Source organism: Calliphora vicina, chromosome 5 (assembly GCF_958450345.1).
Source record: "Calliphora vicina chromosome 5, idCalVici1.1, whole genome shotgun sequence".
Lineage (NCBI taxonomy): Eukaryota > Metazoa > Arthropoda > Insecta > Diptera > Calliphoridae > Calliphora > Calliphora vicina.
The window spans coordinates 13103585-13120544 of NC_088784.1; the positions used below are offsets into that span (position 1 = coordinate 13103585).

The following is a 16960-nucleotide window of genomic DNA, read 5'->3' on the forward strand; positions in this document are numbered from 1 at the left end:
TTTTCACATACATCAATTTTATTTTTATTTTTTTGCAAACGTTTGTTTTTCAATAGAAACCCAATTCCCATACTCCAGTTAAAGTGAAATAATCATGTGTGTGTATGAATTTTTTTTGCGCTTGTTCCACTCTTAGAGAAAAGTAGATAATTTATAGATGTAATAATAGTTAATTATATTTTATAGCTTTTTACTAGCTTTTTTTCCTACTTTTAAGGCTTGTTATGATGGGTAGTATTTAAAAATAAAATAGAAGAAAAAAATGTTGTTAAAAAAAAGTAGGGAAACAAGTGATGAGATGATGAGAAAATAATCAAGATAATAGGTTAGTTAATATTACGGAATATAAGATACATACATATTTATTTAATTAATTTAGTCAGAAAAAAATGCAGGTAATATAACTACAAATCCCATAGTGCATTTCATAACTTTTAGAAAATTCCTTGGAATTAGTCCAAATTTAATGCTTACAATAAAAAATAGCAAATAAAAACTAACTTTTCTGTTATGTAAACCTGGCAAACCTCCTTTCAAATGCCTTATACAAGTGTATATATTAATTTAAAGTTATTGATTTTATGGCTACAACTGGTTCTAAGAAGTATTTATAAGTACAAGACAAAGGCGTCTCTCCATAAAGAAAAAGGAACAAATATTTACTTTTACTGCCAAAAAGTCTTAAAACCAGTAAGATAGCTATATTCGGCAGTGCTGAATCTTATATACCCTTCACCAAAGTATACTTTAACAAAAATATTAAAAATATTTTTAAAATTTTTTTTTTTTTTTGGTTAAATAGTTTTCCCGATTTTTTGTAGGTTCAAATTATTATGGTGTTATATACGCCGTTGGAAAGGTCTTTGAAATATCTATCATTAGATATCCATATTGTCTATATTACTTATTAATCCAGACATAGATTAAAAATAATTTTTGCTCATAACTAAGCTATTTGTGGGCCGATTTCTTCAGTTTTAAATAGCAACCGAACCGGGACTATAGCGGATATATTGATGTATCAACCATGTTTGTAAGTTAATTGGGGGCTACGGATAGCTGATTTCAACATACAGACGAACAGAAGAAAATGGTTATATTGACTCCGCTATCTATAACGATCCAGAATATATATACTTAGGGGATCGCAAATGAAAAATGTAGAAATTACAATCCTATATATACCCTTGCCACTCATGTTGAAGGGTATAAAAAGAGATAGCGCTCCTGCCTTTTTACCCATTTCACTTTTATTGTAGCTTACAGCAAATAAATATTTAAGTTTCTAGTATATAACATTAATATGTTGCACCATGTGTTTTCTATAGTTTAATTTTTCTTTTTTTTCTCTATATATTGGCAGGTGTATACATTTATTTTTTTTTTTGGCTTTTATATACATATTAAATTTATTTAAACAGTAACAACACATGTTCAAATATTAACGATACTCTCGTTGATTGTTGTCATTATTTAATTTATTTGACTTATTTTTATTCAAAATGCAATTTAGACTTTAGCTGTTTAAATATAATAGATATTTTTGTTGTGTTAAATGTCATATAAAGTGACTAACAATAGATCTTTTCATTTTCTATATTCAAATTTCAATTCATACATATTTATGTTTTAATGCTGAAAGATACATATCGTGAGCATTAGAATTAAATCTGAAACTGCTATTAATTGTCCAGTCTTTGGGACCTTTCAGTTCGCTAATTGGTTTTCAATTCAAACGGGAATCTATTTCACTCCTGTAGGAATTTAGCAAAGGTTGTCCAAAAATATCATCCACAGTTTCACTTAGGAGATCTCCATCTAAGGCACTGTTCAATATCCTTAACTGATTACCAACAGAAATTTCGTTGAAATCGTAAAACCTGTTGTCAATATGGATCTTCCTGCTGATTTCGCAATACCTGAATCTGTTTTCGAACTAGACTTTATAATCAATACACGGAATAGATCATTCTTTGACAAGGGCCTTCACATTCTGAAGAATATCATCCAGATATTCACCTTTATTTAGATACAATTTCCAACTATATACAATGAGCTTCTTTCTGGAGTAAGAAGAACTGTTGCCTTCTTTACACGTACCATGACATTCAGTTTGGAGTTCAACTTACTATCCAGAATGTTGACAAGATATTAGCAGGAGTTGTCTGTACGAATGTTCCTGTCGATTACGTGAGTTCATTTCTGATACAAGTTTCACTACCAATATTCGGTGTAAATCAAACTATGAGTTCCTTTCCACCATCCAAATATTCGCTGACAATCACATGAAAGGATCGTATTTAACATCTCTCCAGATCAGTTGAATTTGAAATTGTCTCTCAAGTCACCGGATTATTGTAGAGTAAGTAAGAGAAAGTAGCCGCATATAGGTATTTTCTCTTAGTCTTAGTTAATATAGCCCTATACTGTAGAGTCTGGCGAACAATTGCAGGCATAGACCCTGTGAATGATCTTTATTACCAAGCCTTTCCAATTTTCAATGTCAGAGGTAAGGGACAACTGTCGGCTTCTGTAGCCCTTGATCTGTTAGATCTTTTACACCTGAAATGTGAATTTACCTCCGATTACCGGATTACGGTATTATTTATATCATATAGAAAACTGAATAAGAGCTGGTCTAAAGACATTCAACAGTTATTTTGGTTATTGGGGACATTGACATATGGCTATAAAATTAGACGCCAAACAATTTCAGAATCAAGTCACACCGATCAAAATATTCACATTTGATCACTAGAGAATCGTTCAAGAATGCCGTGAGTAGAGCTGTGATATTGTCATTTCTCTCACGAGGGTTAAAAAACTAATTTCACGTAAACTTTATCTCATTGCCAAAGAAAGTTGGATGAAAGAGTCCACTTGCATGTAGAGCAGAAAAATCTTGCCTAGGAGAACACGCTCAAAGGCTCCGACTCTCTTACAACATGTTTTGTAGAAGTTGAAACGACGAGGAGTTATCTCCTCGTCTTCTGCTCATATTCTCTCTTATTGGGGAATTAAACATACTACGTCTTAATTCCAACAAATTCCTTTTGACTAAACTTGTCTCTGTAAGGCTGATTTTGGTATAATCCACGACTTTATTAGAAAAACAGAATGGCTGGAAATTGAAGTTAGCTAAGAAGAATAAGATGAATGTTGCAGTAAGCACCAGATATCAGAGGCCCAAGGGCATAAGTAAGGATTAATGAAATGTAGGCATCGGTCATCTACCATTCAAACCTTACGAAATTTTAATACTAAATTTTGTTGTCTCGCACTGAAAATCTTGTAGTAAAACATTTCAAATCATTTTTGATCAAATATCTTACTGGTTCCTATGCTGTTAGCCTATTAGTTGGTTCCATTAACAATTTTTCCAACAACTGGCTTTATTCATTTGTATGTGTGAAATAACATTTATATAAACCAACCCAGCAGTTTTACGAGAAGACAGACTGTCTTTTATAGACAGCGATCATTGACCGAAAAACGACCATGTAGCACAGACATAAAACCGTAATATTCCATCATGACAACGCTCGACCACATTATGTAAAACCTGTTAAAAAACTATTTGGAATGAAGTGGTTGGGAAGTTTTGCTTCATCCGCCTTATAGTCCAGAACTTGCCCTATCCGAATACTATTTGTTTCGATCGATACAGAACGCTCTCTCTGGGATACGCTTCAATTTGGAACAGAGTATCCAATATTGACTTGATTCGTTCTTGGTCTCAAGAGATGATCAGTTCTTTTGGCTCGGAATCCATATGTTGCCAGAAAGATGGGAAAAAGTCATAGCTTACAATGACCAATTATATTTTATGAGTTCCCACTATGATACAGAAATTTATTTGAATAAAATTTTACCACCTCAATGCTAACAAAAAAAAGTACAAAAAAGGGGGTAAAAATGGGAAAATACAGTTAATTAAGCCAATTTCGATAAAACTGTTTAACATTGGTTTCTGGATTCATTCAAAAACTAACTAATAGAGTGCTATTTGGAACTAGATTTCCAAGGTTTGGGACAGTCACCCAAAACTACCGGGTAGAGTTAGTGAGTACATTGTTGCATATGCGTGTGTATAAACCTTTAAATAAATTAAAAGACAAAAAGTTCAATCAACTTTTCGCTATATTAAATAGATTATAACAATATCAAACACAGGCATTCATTCACATATAAATAAAATACAAACATAAATTGTTTATATACATGAATATAAAGTAAATAATAACAATAATGAATTAATAATAATAAAGACTGAACAACAACACTAGCAACTGCAGCAAACTGTAACGACAGCCACATAACCATAAACATTCATATATACCTGGCATAAAATGCAACTCTGGGTTTGTTATTGTTAAGTCAGGGAATCAAAACAATAAAATTAAAAGAAAACAAAACAAAAAAGAAGAAGAAGAAGAAGAAAAAACCAACAAATTATAACCTCAATTTTGAAAGGTAAATAATAAATAAGGAAATAATTTTGTTTAAACAAAACATACAAATAAATGTTAAATAATTTCTTTAAACTTTCATTTTTATACAAAACCGTTATACCTATCTACAATAAATAAACAATTAAATATAAATAAATTCCATTTAAATTAAAACAATTACAATTATTGTGTTCAAGCGCAAAACAAAAACAAACAAACCAAAAAAAAATGTCAACCTTAAACATGCACAATTATTTGAAATGTAGTCATTACCGCGTCTTCCCCTCTGTGTTAACACTAGGCCACCTTTAGTCAAGAAGTAAAAACCTGGTACATACTAACGACACAGTTTATGTGCCAAAAAAACAAAAAAAAACACAAGCAGTTTTGGTGCATTTTTTTTAAATTACAATTCACAGTAATGCACAATAACAACAAATGCTCAATAAGCTAAAAGTACAACTAACTCTATTCAGACAAAAAACAAACTGGAAAAAAGTTTGGTTATGTTTCTGTGTTATTGTTTTGATTTTCTTTCTATTTTTTTGTGCATGACCGAGCCTGCGCACAAAAGTTTATGTAATTTTCTAATTACTACTCCCAAATACTTGTAAACACTGTGAAAGTACTTATATCCTTATGTATGTATACAAAAACTCATCCTCTAATTCTAGTGAAGTTATTAAGAGAGCATTGAAGAACTTAAATATTTAATTAATTGTTCTCATGGGAGTTTTCTCAATTGTTGAGTGTTTTATTTTCATTTTTATAGAGTTGTTGAAGGCAATTTCACTTAAAATACTTTAATTATTGTGGCTAATAAAGTTTAATTAAAGTGAATAATGGTGAAAATGTTGTGACATGGCAGTGAAGTTAGTAAAATGTGAGTTAGAATAATATAAAAATTGTGAAAATAATGTATTATTTGCAAATATTAGCACAATTTATTTCAAATTATTGGATCTCTATATAGTACATCACAGGAACACCAAAAATGTATAGCTTTATATAGAAACTATGTTTAGGATAATTGAAATGGAGTGCTACATTTAGATTAATGAAAAATTATAAATTAAAACAAGTAAGAGAGCTATATTCGGCTGTGCCGAATGTTATATACCCTTCACCAAATTATAATTTAAAATAAAAATTTTAAATATTTTTAGGTAAACAAAATTTAATTTTTTTTCCAAAGTTTTTAAAAAATTATTTTTTAATTTTTAAATTTAAAAAAAAAAATTTTAATATTTATTGAAAAAATGTTTGGTGAAAAAAAAAATAAATCGGATTAAAAAATATTTTTTCCAATTTTGGCCCATTGTAGGTCCAACTTACTATGGTATTATAACCGTCGTTGCAAAGGTCTTTGAAATATCTATCATTAGATATACATATTGTCTATATTAATAACTTAGTAATCCAGATAGAGGTCAAAAATCGAGGTTGTCCTGGTTTTTTCCTTATATCTCAGCCATTTATGGACCGATTTTCCCGATTTTAAATAGCAACCGAGTCGGAAGAATTTCGGAGATATTGATGTATGAAAGTTATTTGTGGGCTTCGGAAAGTTGATTTCAACACACAGACGGACAGACGGACATGGTTATATCGACTCCGCTATCTATAACGATCCAGAATATATATACTTTGTGGGGTCGCAAATGAAAAATGTAGAAATTACAAACGGAATGACAAACTTATATATAAAAATATTTAACATTTATTTGCAAATATTCATTGATGGACAAAGATCACATGAAAGAGTCAAATGTAGTATTAATCCGGATCACTTAGATTTGAGACTATCCCTCTGGCTACTGGAACACTAAAGAATGTGTAGGTCTCCAAGAAAATTGACCAGGAATACTGGGTATCTCTGGAAGAGATATCTAGGCATTTAACGGTTATCCCTATATAAGTTTCTGGACATGTGAATATTGATAAAAATTGCAAAGTTGACTCACTTGCGAATGCCGATAGCCCTCTATATTTGAATGAGTTTAGTTTTCATATTTGTATTCCATGAGGGGTAAACTATATCTCATTCCTCCACTTGCAAGGAGAAGAGAAAAATCCTCCCTAATATGGATAAGCATAAGACACTTTGAAATCTGCTTAGATTCCACCTAATGAACCTTAAGGCGGGCACTTCTAGCTATTGGCTTCTAGATGTACACACTCAAAATCTGAAACTCTCTTACAAAGACATTTGTAGACAAATAAGAAGAATAGATAACTCAGCATCAGAAGAGGAGGTCACTGATCATCTTCCCTGTCATTTTTCAGAATTTGGCGACTTATGACGAAAATATAAGCACTATAAATTTGAAATACCAGGAGCTCTTAAAATAAAAGTAGCATTGCACATCATAGGATCACAAAACAATTACAGTTATTCGGGGTTGTCATAGAATTCAAGCATTGTCGGAATCGGGTTTGAAAACGACAAAAAAGTTACATTTGACTTATGAAATCCAATGAAATTTTTTGTTTAATGAATTTAATTCTAGATCGAATATAAAACCGATAACTTTCGATTTCACGAGACCAATTTACTTTTTCTGTCGTTTTCAAAACCGATTCCGACAATGATTGGATTCTATGATAACCCCGATTGAAGAAATATTGAGGATAATATATGTAGAGTACCAAATTTAGATTTAAGACAAATTGTAACTCATTGCAAATGTCTAGATATCATCTTTAATGGAAATGGACCGTCGATATGGCTTCTCAAATTCATTGGTACTTGAGATAGTTAATTGGTTGCTCGTAAAAATCACAAGAATGTTATAGTTCAAAAATCAAAGACTCATGCACCATCTTCTAGGTCGAAATTGTGATAGGAATGAAGGGAAAACACTCAAAATATATTTGAAATTATGTATTTGAAATCGATTAAATTGATAGTTTGTACTGGAGAGACAAAGATCATAAAAATTCTAAACTATTCGAATTGAACTTGCAAAGGAATTGCAATTTTAATGAAGCAGCCTCTAACCAACAAATATGTTTCCAATGTGGTCAATAAAAACATCTTGATCGAGAGGAAGCCTGGGAAGTGTAAAGTGTAAAGAACAAATGAATTTTAAAGTCTTCGAATTGAACTTGAAGAGGAATTGAAATTTTAATGAAGGAACCTGTAACCAAGAAATATGTTTCCAATTTGATCAATAAAAACTTCTTGATTGAGAGGAAGCCTGGAAAGTGTGAAATAAAAGCGTTAGGAGATGAACTCAAAGCCAAAAATTTAAGAAGTTGTTAAGGACACAATCACACATTTCTGGGCGGAAACTGGGAACCAGGTTCTGAAAAAAATGTGTAATTCTTAACGCATTTCCTAAATTAATTAAATGTTCCTATACACACGATAACATATTTCCAAATTTTTGTTGCCTCAAATGGTCTAATTAGTTTCGAAAGACAACATATTCGAATTTCCATATTCGAATGAATTTCTTTTCGAATCGAATTACGGAATAACCCTCCAGCTTTCAATAAGCTGAAATGTACAAAAAATCCATTCGAATCCTAAGACTTTCCTAAGCATATTTATAAACATTCCTTTACAATTTTAGCACAGATAAATGGAAAAAAACGCCTTAAGCCAGATAATGGATATCGCAATAATGTCCAATACCATTGAACATTATTTATCTTCCAACACTCTGAGGAATCCCTATGGATCTGGAATATTCTACTGGCGAACTCACACATCTAGCTTCGAGATCATCTATGTTCCTGTAAACCAGTGGATGGCACACATAGCCACCAGGGTCAGGACGAGATCGACTATTCAGATGTACACAACACAAACTTCTTAATATTATCCAAATGATAACAAATTGAAGATTGTACAACAAAAGTACAATCTGAAAATTCGTTTTATGCTACATTAAAATACATTTACTAATGTGTCATGTTCTGTTTGTGCCGATCACTGTTGAAAACTAACATTCAATATCTAAATTCTCACCTGAATTGGAGCTTCTCAAAGGTAGAACGAACGTGGATCGGTTATATTAGTTGATTTTGGAATTCAAAATGACTATTTCTTTTATACCTCTGAGTTCTCATCTCAGTTGTTCGTGTTCGATGAGAAAGCAAATAGTTCTGATTTCGCTACATTTTCAGCTCTCAAAAATAAGCTGACTAACGAAGTAGCTGGTCGGTTTACAACAGATAAAAGAAGATAATCTATATTCCAAACTAAATAGTTTTTGCTGAGATATTTTTTACATCTATTAATGATCATTTAATTAAATTTCAGAATGAAAAGATCTTCAATTTTCTTTAACCTTCAAGATCCATTGAAACTTCATATATTATTATACAAATGATAAAATGTTTAATGACATTTTCGGATTATAATTTTATCAAAAACTGTAAATTTTAATTACGAATAAATAGGGCAAATTTTTATTCGGCCTTAGCAATTTCCTAATTTGTTGGAATGAATCTCTTGCCAAATAGCTTAACTCCATAAATTATAAATGAGAGAAAAGTAAGAACATAAAAGTTGATTTTGACATTTAGTAGAATTTATAATTATGTTTAACTCAAATTTCAATTTCTTTAAAATTATGCTAAAACTGGGTCCCTTCGACTCTACCAGATTGTTCGAACGTAGTGAACTACCACGGGTAAACCAGGGTAAATTTTTATTCGGCTTTAGCAATTTCCTAATTTGTTGGAATGGCTCACTTGCCAAATAGCTTAACTCCCTTAATTATAAATGAGAGAAATGAGAAAGGTAAAAAAATAAAAATTGATTGTGACATTTAGTAGAATTTATAGTTGGGTTTAAAGCAAATTTCAATTTCTTTTAAATATAAATAGTTAGGAATTAATGGAAATGGGAGAAATATCTATAATTTGCCATTATTCATTAATACTTTCAGTTAAAGCATATCGATTTTGAAGGCATCTAATAAAAAGTGAATGAAAGTTATTTGGCCTGGAAATCTCCAAAAATTAACAAACTGGAGTTAGTCCATTTGGCATATAACACATACATATACTAATTTTGTTTATGTCTTTGCTTGTGTAGATGTTGTTCTTCTTTTAAAAACAAAGTCATTGAAATGTTAATTATCAAAACATTGCACAATTTATAAGATAAAATAAACACAAACATATTTCTACTTAAAAGAATCTCTACTAGGCTTGTGTGTGTTTGATTTTCAAAATAATATCTGTGTAAGTAAGTACATTCATATATGTATATTGTACATAAAAGAACATTATTTCGTTATTATCTGAGTTATTATGAAATGTTATTGCGGAACCTACACACTGCCACTACACAGTACATAAAAAGTACATTTTCAATTTTAACAAGTTTTATTACTTGTTATTTGTACGTCTGGCGGGAATTGCACTGCACATTGCCCACCCTCTACAAAATTTATGAGTTTCTTTAGACAAATTCATTTCATTCGTTCTTTTTTATAATTTTGTTTTTTTGATTTGTTGTATGTATTATAAACTTGAGCCATTGTCATGTGTCTGATTAAGTGTTTATTATGAGACAAGAGGCTTTGAAAACTTTTGCAATACATACATGTTTGGTCTTGATGATCAGCAGTGACACTTGTGAGAATTATTTATATGAATTGAAAGAAATACATAAATTCAAATAAGAATTTGAATGTTGAATTTAGATACTTATAGTTATAATTATTCAAAATTCATTAATGATGATTCTAATGATGAGAGTCAATTGCTTCTGCTTTATTCCCAGTTGGAATGAAATCAGGTTTCTGAAGACTTTTTACATGCATTATTGCATGTCCGTTCATGCTGTTTTAGCTTTACTTTCCTTGAATTTCGCAATATAGAGTCATGCAAACACAAGAACCGACTAAATAAAGGGTCTTCCAATAGGGACTTCCTAACTTTCAAACTTCATTCCCAGTTGAAATGAAACTGGTTTCAGATTTAGATTTTTCATGTCGATTTAACCTTTGTTTCTTTCAATTTCGCAATTTAGGTCTCCCCAACACCTTAGGTCTCCCCAACACCTAGAGGCTTTCAAACTTTGTCAGTTGAAAGCGGCCATATTGTTGAAGCAACATCTGTCGAATTGACTGTCACTTATTTAGTTTGTTTTGCCAAATCTCCATGGACGGATTTAGCGTTCAATAACATATGCAATTGATAGAATTCTTTTATCAAAATGTGTGTTATGTTTCACCAATTTTACGGTGAGGATAATTTTGAATGAAAGGCTACTTCATCAAACAAAATTGTCGAATTTGGGACGATACTAATAGACATGAGATCCAAGAGCATGAAATACATCCCGAAAAAGTCACTGTTTGATGTGGATTTTTGGCTTTGAGAACGACGTCAGCCGTCCACGGCGATGATTACCAATTTGGCCTGAACTGGATGATATGGACACCAAAGACATGTGGTTTCAATAGAACGGCGCTACGTGCCACACAGCTCTTGCCACATTGGACATTATGCACGATTTGAGGGCATGGTCATCTCACGTGGTGGTGATGTGAACAGACCAACGATATCGTGTAATTTAACCCAGTTATACTTTTTCTTGTTGGTTTTTCTTAAGCCACAAACCACAGCGGTCCTCAAAGCCAACATAACTCATGTCATCGGTAAAATTCAGCCTGATTTATGTGCCAGAGCCATTGAAAATTGGACACTTCGGATGAGCACCACACAGCGAAACCACGACTGAAACTTATTTGATATTATTCATAATGGCATTGATAGTCCTCTCAAACGATTAAAACATAGCGATGATATTTCAATTTCAAAATAGGAATCGCTTAATGAAAGACTCTATAAGCTGAACATTTATTGCAATTTTGTTTATTATACCCTTCACCTTCGTGAGAAGGGTATAAATAAGATTGTCATTCCGTTTGTAATTTCCACAATATAATTTTCCGACCCTATAAAGTATATATGTATATTCTGGATCCTTATAGATAGCGGAGTCGATAAAGCCACGTCCGTCTGTCTGTCTGTTGAAATCAACTTTCGGTTGCTATAAGGAATGCTATAATAAATAAGGAAAAAACCAGGACAACCTCGATTTTTTACCTATTTATACCCTACACCACCATAGTAAGGAGGGTATAATGCGTTTGTGCAGATGTTTGTAACGCCCAAAAATATTAATCTAACACCCACCTTAAAGTATACTGATCGACTTGTAATCACTTTCTGAGTCGATTAAACGATGTCCGTCCGTCTGGCTGGCTGGTTGGTTGTCTGTCCATGTAAACCTTGTGCGCAAAGTACAGGTCGCAATTTTGAAGATATTTCGATAAAATTTGGTACATATAATTCGGCAAAAGGACCAAGTCTATTGAAACTGACTGAAATCGGGCCATTATTTCACCTAGCCCCCATACAAATGCCCTCCCGAAATTGGACTCTATCGGTCATAAATGTTTAATTTATGTAGGTATCTACACAAATTTCGCTCCAAATAAGTTTTATATATACGAAATTCATGTCACCAAATTTTGTTAAGATCGGTCCATAATTAGTCATAGCTCCCATATATGCCCGCTTCCGAAAATCACTTTAACGTGCATAAATCACTTAAAAATGTTGGTATACATACAAAATTCAACATAAATAACTTTCATATAGACATAAATCACACGACCTAATTTCATGGTGACCGGTCCATAACTGATCATAGCTCCCATATAAGGCCAACTTCCGAAAATCAGTCACGAATATAAATGATTGATATTTTAAAAGAAAAATGTTTTTGCATATTTAATTGGTGTACTTTCTTACTTGTTTTTGACCTATATCTGGATTACTAAGTCATAAATATAGTCAATATGGATATCTAATGATAAATATTTCATAGTAAGTTGGACCTAGAATGGGTCAAAATCGGAAAAAATATTTTTTAAACCGATTATTTTTTCACCAAATGTTTTTTTCGCTAAATATTAAAAAAAAAATTAAAAAACAAAAAAAAAAATTTTAAACTTAAAAAATTTAAAAAAAACGATTCGAAAAATTTTTCTTTTCAAAAAATTTAAAAAACTGGAACAAAAATAAATTTTGTGTATAACAGTATTTTGTAGAAAAAATCTTGTGTATAACAGCGATTTCTCGAGAAAAACTAGTGTATAACAGTATTTTCAAGGAATATCTTGTATATAAGAATATTTTTTATAGACATTCTTCTATAAAACAGTAGTTTATGGAGAAAATGGCGTGTATAACAGTATTTTCTACAGAAAATCTTGTGTATAACAGTATTTTCTATAGAAATTCTTGTATATAACAGTATTTTCTAGAAAAATTTTGTGTATAACAGTATTTTCTAGATAAATATTGTGTATTACAGTATTTTCTAGAACAAATCTTATGTATAACAGTATTTTCTAGAGAAAATCTTGTTTATAACAGTATTTTCTATGGAAAATGTTCGGTATAACTGCATTTCCTATAGGAAATCATGTGTATAACAGTATTTTCTGCATACGTTTTGCATCGCAGAACATCGCTATTATGAAAAATTTAAATTTCAGAATAGAAACATTACTATTTGAATATTATTTAAATATTTAGTAAGCATTTAATTTTCTATTCCCTATATACCCTATTCTTAATCGTTTCTTCTATAAATTCTTAGAATTTTGATACCAAAATATTATAGATTTTGAAATTCATTTATCTTAAAAAACTGTTATAAACTTACCTTTATCCTTGTACTACAAAACGCAAATTCCTTGCTCTCCTTAACTCTCTTTCAAACAAACTCGCTCTTTTCTTGCCAAGAAAAATGGAAAAACAAAAAACAGCTGTTCAAAGTTTATTTTGTTGACTTTTGCTTAGTTTTTGTTCGTTTTCTTAAGGGCGGCTGTTGTTCAACGTAATCTGGCTAAGAAATCATGGGTGAGGTTGGGAATCTCTTGAAGTGAAAAATGTATTGCAATGTTTAAAATGCTGGGAATATATTTATAAATTTTGGTTACAACTTTGTTGTATTTTCTTTATTTTATTTTTTATTATTTGGCTATCTGAGCTATTTTATTTTAGTTGGTCTGGTGGGTTGTAAAAGAATTTTGTTAGAATTTTATTGATTTTTCCAAAATAAAATTCTTGTGACACGTATTGTTTGTCGTTTATTTTAGCTAAATATTTATTAAATTTTTAATGACAACATCATTTCAGTTCAAGAAACGTTTTAAATTATAGAAACCGGTCCACACCTTGTTTATTTGCTTTAAATTTATGTTGTTGTTGTATTTTATTTATTTTTTTATAAAAAATTTATTTTATTTGTTATTATCTTGTGATGTTTTTGTATCTATTTTTTAAATACAGACGTTATTTCTTTGTTGATTTTTTTTTTTAAATATTTTTGCAGTTCGTTTTTAACTTTAGTCAAGATACCAAAGTTCTTTTTTAACTTGTTTAGGTTTTTTTGTCTTCTTCTTTTGGTATCTGCAGAACAATCTTATCTATTTAGTGCAAAAACATTTTATAACAATAACAACAACACAAAAATATCTATACACCCAAAATTCTATACAATTTCTTTATTTTGCTTTTATTTTTTCTCGTTAATTTATCACAACAATACACACATTTTCTTTTTTCAAAAACCACAAATTTAAAAAAATGTTATCACCTTAATATCACCAGCAAGTTATAATTTTGAAAACTATCTGAATTTTTATTCTAAAAATTTTAAAAAAATATCTAATTTTTTCTTAACAAAAATTAACTTTTTTATATTTTAAATACTTTTTTGTTTTAAACAAAAAATTTTATTTCAAAACTCGTTTTTTACATTCTTCTTTTTGCTTATAATAACTCAAAAAACTTGTCGAATTTTTAATTATTTCAACTTTTTAAAATTTTCTTAATTTTTTTTTATAAAAAATCTTAATTTTTTATTTTTTTAATAACAATTAAGTCTTGTTTTAAAATCATGTATCTCAGTAACGCTGATGTTGTTTTTATAAAATTTTTATTTTTTTTTAATAATTTATTTATCCAATCTGGGCAACAACCCACTGCAGATACGTGCGAACGGCAACTGATTTGAAAACATCGCACTCAATCAGCTCCAACATTCATACGCGCTTGTCTTGAATACGAAATTTTGAAAAAAAAAAAATAAATACAAATACATAATAACAACAACAAGGCAACAATAACAAAAAAAAAAATAAAAACAATCTGCTGGTTTGTTTTGTATAGAGTAAGTATCTTTTAAATACACATTGTTGTCTAGAATATATGACCAAAAAAAGAGATGGCGAGAGCACGAAACAAAACAAACCAAACAAATAAAACAATTGCATATCAAGCAAACAAGTTGAACCAAATCAAAAAGAGAGAGATATACACTTAACAAAATTATTACTACAAATTTGTAATAATAAAAATATAATTTCTTATCGCTACAAGTTTTTAAGTTTCTGAATAATAGTTCAGTTCTAGTTCAGTTCTAGTTCAGTTCTAGTTCAGTTCTAGTTCAGTTCTAGTTCAGTTCTAGTTCAGTTCAGTTCTAGTTCAGTTCTAGTTCAGTTCTAGTTCAGTTCTAGTTCAGTTCTAGTTCAGTTCTAGTTCAGTTCTAGTTCAGTTCTAGTTCAGTTCTAGTTCAGTTCTAGTTCAGTTCTAGTTCAGTTCTAGTTCAGTTCTAGTTCAGTTCTAGTTCAGTTCTAGTTCAGTTCTAGTTCAGTTCTAGTTCAGTTCTAGTTCAGTTCTAGTTCAGTTCTAGTTCAGTTCTAGTTCAGTTCTAGTTCAGTTCTAGTTCAGTTCTAGTTCAGTTCTAGTTCAGTTCTAGTTCAGTTCTAGTTCAGTTCTAGTTCAGTTCTAGTTCAGTTCTAGTTCAGTTCTAGTTCTAGTTCAGTTCTAGTTCAGTTCTAGTTCAGTTCTAGTTCAGTTCTAGTTCAGTTCTAGTTCAGTTCTAGTTCAGTTCTAGTTCAGTTCTAGTTCAGTTCTAGTTCAGTTCTAGTTCAGTTCTAGTTCAGTTCTAGTTCAGTTCTAGTTCAGTTCTAGTTCAGTTCTAGTTCAGTTCTAGTTCAGTTCTAGTTCAGTTCTAGTTCAGTTCTAGTTCAGTTCTAGTTCAGTTCTAGTTCAGTTCTAGTTCAGTTCTAGTTCAGTTCTAGTTCAGTTCTAGTTCAGTTCTAGTTCAGTTCTAGTTCAGTTCTAGTTCAGTTCTAGTTCAGTTCTAGTTCAGTTCTAGTTCAGTTCTAGTTCAGTTCTAGTTCAGTTCTAGTTCAGTTCTAGTTCAGTTCTAGTTCAGTTCTAGTTCAGTTCTAGTTCAGTTCTAGTTCAGTTCTAGTTCAGTTCTAGTTCAGTTCTAGTTCAGTTCTAGTTCAGTTCTAGTTCAGTTCTAGTTCAGTTCTAGTTCAGTTCTAGTTCAGTTCTAGTTCAGTTCTAGTTCAGTTCTAGTTCAGTTCTAGTTCAGTTCTAGTTCAGTTCTAGTTCAGTTCTAGTTCAGTTCTAGTTCAGTTCTAGTTCAGTTCTAGTTCAGTTCTAGTTCAGTTCTAGTTCAGTTCTAGTTCAGTTCTAGTTCAGTTCTAGTTCAGTTCTAGTTCAGTTCTAGTTCAGTTCTAGTTCAGTTCTAGTTCAGTTCTAGTTCAGTTCTAGTTCAGTTCTAGTTCAGTTCTAGTTCAGTTCTAGTTCAGTTCTAGTTTCAGTTCTTAACTGCAATTTTGTGAGGTCTAAATTTCTACTCGACTGTATAATTTCTCTGTCCCTGCTGGGATATTACCATGATGAATTAGTAAGGGTCCCATGACATGAAGCCACATGTCAGACGAGTTGTAATTGGACGAAATTGTCCGTAGCGGATATTATTGGCATTCGAAGTGACTTGTAGAATTTTCAAAATGGATTACTCAATAACTACTGCGGAAGTTGTTTACACAAAGAGAAAGAAAAATCAGTAAAACTCCTTTTATGTGGTTGCTTTCGTTCACTTTATATTTAAATTTCATTAAAACCAGTGGTAACCAGTCATTTTTTCGTTGTCAAATTGACACCATTCGGTGTCAATAGTGCATCAACCCCGTATGTGTACAAATTGTACACGAACGGTGTCAATTTGACAACGAAAAATTGTACACGGATGTGTTAATTTTTTCGCTGGGTGTAAATAATAATAAATAGGTAAACATAGTATATTATGTAGTCATAATTTGTTTAAGAAGCAAACAAAATATGTTTAATTTTAATAGTCTTTTTTCCCACCATTTGTAAGTGTTGATGTTTATCTAAGCAAGTAAATTTTGAGTGTCTGTAATTCCCATTCGCTCTATAATTTTATTTGTATATTATCTTTATCTTTGCTAGAGCGAAGAACAATAAATTTCAGTAATTTATTAATAATATTTTAATTGGGAATTTAGTAGCTTAAAACTAAAACCTATTAAAATAAAATTTTGTATTTCTAAAAATAAATTTTAATAATAATATGATTATGTACTTTGGATCATAATATGATTTAATTGGATCATAATAAGATTTAATTGGGTTATAAATAT

The 16960-nt window shown here is 30.7% G+C and overlaps 1 protein-coding gene and 1 long non-coding RNA gene across 2 annotated transcripts in view; one reads left to right on the forward strand and one right to left on the reverse strand.

The window, feature by feature from the left end:
* gol (goliath) overlaps window positions 1–14230 on the reverse strand; it is a 71270-nt gene extending 57040 nt beyond the window's left edge. Inside the window, exon 1 of the mRNA XM_065511084.1 lies at window positions 13156–14230. The gene's annotated coding sequence lies outside the window, so the exon portion shown is untranslated. The remainder of the gene's footprint in view (window positions 1–13155) is intronic.
* Window positions 1–16960, forward strand: part of LOC135959936 (uncharacterized) — a 186320-nt gene that overhangs the window by 157943 nt on the left and 11417 nt on the right. The window lies entirely within an intron of this gene.